The sequence below is a fragment of the Poecilia reticulata genome, linkage group LG10 (assembly GCF_000633615.1).
Source record: "Poecilia reticulata strain Guanapo linkage group LG10, Guppy_female_1.0+MT, whole genome shotgun sequence".
NCBI classification, from domain to species: domain Eukaryota; kingdom Metazoa; phylum Chordata; class Actinopteri; order Cyprinodontiformes; family Poeciliidae; genus Poecilia; species Poecilia reticulata.
Window position 1 is genome coordinate 513,685 of NC_024340.1, and position 4,424 is coordinate 518,108.

Sequence of the window (4,424 nt, forward strand, 5' to 3'; positions counted from 1 at the left end):
CAGGGAGGAACTCGGAGGAGTTTTCACTTTCAAAACATTTTTGGACACCATCTTATTCGTTGAAAAACAAAAACATAATAAGTGAAAAACAAAACAAAAAAAAAAAAACAAACAGAATATTTTTCTGTCCTCCCTTTTTTGCTGGTGTCCAGTAAGGATAAAGTGCAAAGCAGCTTCATTGAAAGATGATGAAACTTGCTGCACACTATCCTGTAATCTAAGCATTAAATATGTCAGACATAATACTCAAAGGTGAAGATATGACTCAATTACTGTAGAATTAATGTAACATAAGTTAGATTCACACAATATCCATTTTGTAAAAACTTGATGGCAGCTTACACAATTTAACTTATTTTTGATACTTTTTAAGTGAAAAGCTCCTTCCTGTTAGAAGCATGGAGTCCTCAGTGCTGAGGTGATCATTGAGCAGGTGGTATCACCACCATCTAAGGGGTGGCAGCTGGATCAGGAGGAAACAGAGCCAAGATTTGGCCATCTGTGCAATTAACCTTGTCCTGGATCCATGTCCTGCTCCAATCTATGGGAAAAAACATTCAGTTTGGTTTGTAGATTAAGTTTATATCTTGAGCTCTAAACAACCCATCATGAAACATGTTTGGGTTAATATCCCCTTCTCAGACCCTGGGGATGATTGGACATTGAGATCATTGCTCACAAACTGAATGCTGTTGGAAACTGGTCAAAATGTAAAGTAAGACTAATAGAGCAACCTTGGTGTCTTTAGCACTTTCAGACTCTACGGTGGACTGGTCATTGTCATCCTACGTAATTCTGTTTGACTTTTTTCTGGTAGAATTTCTACTGGGCCAAACAGAGAGCAGAAGGCAAAGTTGTCAACGATGACATCAATTTTCTATGCTATTTTATAATTGTAGACTATCTGTTGTTTTAGCAATGACAGCAGAGGAAGTGAATGAAGTGGTTCAATCAGTGTTGGCCTCACTTCCAGGTATTGAATTAACATTAACAACCACGTTGTTGAAGCTCAGCACTTCTCTCTTCACAGTGGAGGGTGGTTGTTTACAGTGCAGGCCATTTCCAGTGAGCTTTGTTGCGTCGAACTGCAGCGCATCCTAACCCGCCCAATTGTTACCAATTCCAGGACATTTACTGCCATATTTTTACATTACATAGCTGGTCATCTCCTTACAACTTTTAATTTGTGGCTGTTGTACCTGTGTGTCCTTTGGGTATATGACCTGCCTAGTATAATCCTGGTCATCAGTAATATTGTGGAACATTGGATTGAAAAGTTGTTTTGTATTTAGGATAAGTATCCAGTGGTAGTCCTGCTACCAGAAACATCAAAGCCATGCCATAGGCCAAACCAAAAGCCTCAGTTGAGGTACACATCGACTACTAGGAGAAAATACAAATATCGTTTTAAACACTCCAGCCTTCTACCAACAGTTTTTATGAAGCATATTCAGCAACAACAACAAAACTAACAGTGACTGAATGGCTTCAGCTCAAGAGTAAAGTTAATGGTCCAGTATTTTGTTTTATTTATTCTTTGGTAATGTTAATTCATGTTCCAGCATTTGCCTGCATTGGTGTGGGGAGTTTGACTTGTAGTAGCTTTCCCCGTTTTTCATTCGTCCCTGTTTTATTTGGGTTGTGTCTGTCTAACACTCTTAGTTTTCCATTACAGTTGAGTGACATCTCATTGTGGACGGGATGGCTGATACCAACACAACCCCACAGCCATGATCTGGTTTGTAGAGGAAGAGGGGTACATATTTGGTTTTAATTTAAAATGTATGTGAAAATAATTTTTAATTCAAAGTTGATAGTTATTCTGCATTATGTTTGGATAGATCTGATGCACTTTCAGAAAAAACCTCTTGATTGAATGAAAAGAAGTATATCTAAGTCCATCAGGGATATTAACAACTTTGGTCTTAACTGTATGGCCTATAAAAGCTTCTAAAACCTCTGACTCTGTGTTCTTCATAGAAAGAAAAGTCACTTTTTATATTTGCATATGTCTGCTTTTTTTGTTTTCTGTTCCAACCAGTTAGGATTAATGGATTTCAGCTGTTTTGAGTACTCTGTCAAAGTTCAAAAACAAAATTGGGTGTTAATGCGCTTCAAAGTATTTCAATAGCTTTTGTCTATCAGCATAATTTAAAACACACAATTCTAATTGAAGTGAGAGGCACATGTTTGTAAAGCTTCAAGCTGAAACGCTTAACATCACACTTGTAGCTCTCATTTAATCCAACGAACATTGTTTTGAAACCAAAACAAGAGGCGTCCGTGAAGTGAGAATCAGATTTAATAAGATACCGAAAGCACATTCACATTTTATCTGACTGCAATGTTTGTCAGAGGGTCCAAAAATATTAGTCATGAACTGCTAAAATTTTTTTCTTGTATTAAAATTGGTTGGAAGTAAAGGAATAAACCATGTTCTTTATGCAGTAAGGTTGGCTAAGATTAGAGACAAAGTAGCAATGTAAGAGAGACTTACCGTAACTAATGAAATGAAAACAGAATCATTTGAAGAATCCATATTGTGAAAATAATTCACAAATGACTATTACTGAACAGTGATGCAAATCAGTGAGGTTAAAAAGAGGCTATGGTTCATGAACTTCCTATTCATGTACTTGGTGTTCGAAGCAGGAGAGAAAATTCATCAAATGCAAACTCAAATGTCTGAGTGTGTTAAACCCAAAATTTGTCCTGCTGCCAAGACTTATGGCTGTGACTGAAGTAACCCAGATAAATGTTGACAGGATGCAGGCGAAATTAGCTTTTGGTCTGCTTGCACTCTGGGGTCAGAGGGAATCCACCAGTGGACAATTTCCAAATGCCCTAAAACATGTTCACTGCCCACAAAATGGATCAAGTCAAGCTTTATTTAGGAAAAAGTGATCATGTAAAATACTTTTCATCTGATTATGATCACTTTTTTGATACCACTTTCAGAATATCAGCTCTAAAAACAAAATTATGTTACACATTACAGTAAAAAGTCTTGAGTTTTATTTTTTTAACTTTGGTATTTTTCTATTTTCTTACAAAAAAAAATTCCAATGAAACCCAAATGCCAAAAGGCTCAAAACACACATCAAGACAATGTTATGATAATGTCTGATACCCCTAACCCTAAAATGGCAAATATTATCAAAACATCAGTGAAGAATAAAATATTGTTAAATTCCTCAGTATTTATGTACAGTATTAATATGGGTGTACTTTCTTTTCCCTGCTGATTTTTTTGGGTTAAAAATCAAACATTTCCTCGGATAGTATATTTGTCTACACACGTTTAATTTGCCTCAGTTCCAAAGAGACTCCTGCCAGTACTTTCTATGTGTGTGCTAAGAGGCGACAGAAACATGTTGTAAAATTAAACTTCTCAGGTAAAAAGGGATGAACCCGGATCATTAGAGGGATACAAAGAAATTATACAGTGATTGCAGCAAGTCCAATAAAAGTCAACACCTCTGCTTTCCTCAGAGACTTCAGAGGAAAGCAACTTCTCGCACATCGATAAGGTTTGTCGATCACTTATTGGCATTGACATTCTCACCTGCCAATATGGCTGAAACACGGACAGATTATTCCTCTGAATTACCGACCATCCATTAGCGCAGAGCCAGTTGGGCGTGTGTGTGTGCATGGTTGGTGTTCCTGACATTCATCACCCAGGGTAACAGCTCTGAGGGTTTTAATCAATCACTGTAAGATGCCGTCTCTGAGGACCTCACGAATACCGCAGAGAGGCTCTGCTGACAGCTCGACATGGTGAAATCAGTCGTTTTTGGAAAACAAGACACAGGAGTTGGAGATTATCCGAAGCCTGTAAAAGTATTACATATTGAGTTTAGGTCTTGCAATAATGAGGAAGAAAAAGAACTAATCTACACAAACTTGTGTTTGTTTAAGGATGGGGTTTTGTATCAGAATGACTTGAGCTCAGAGATCCTACCAACAGCAAACAAATCGATGGGATCTTTTTATTTAGTCTGAAAGATTCTAGATATCTGATTCATTACAATTTTTTGCTCTGTTATACATTAATTTTCTTGCAATTATGCTTTTTCTGGTGGCACATGAATGCATAATCCATCCATCTTTGTCATCAAAAAATGCAAACGCAGCAAACGCCAAAACAAAAGTTATGCCAGCAAGTTTTTCATAACTTCCCTTTTAGCATAGCTTCCGTTATGTTATTCCGTTACGTCTTTGTATTTTGTTGACCCTTCTGGGCCACTGTAGTGCTTTTCTATTTTTGTCATCAAAAATGTCTTTGTAGATTCTGTTTTTTCATTGGCTCAGCCTAATCATTTATTCTTTCTTAATCAGAAAGCTAACTAAATAATAATATAAATAATAAAAATAATAATAATAATAATAATTATTATTATTATTATTATTATTATTATTAT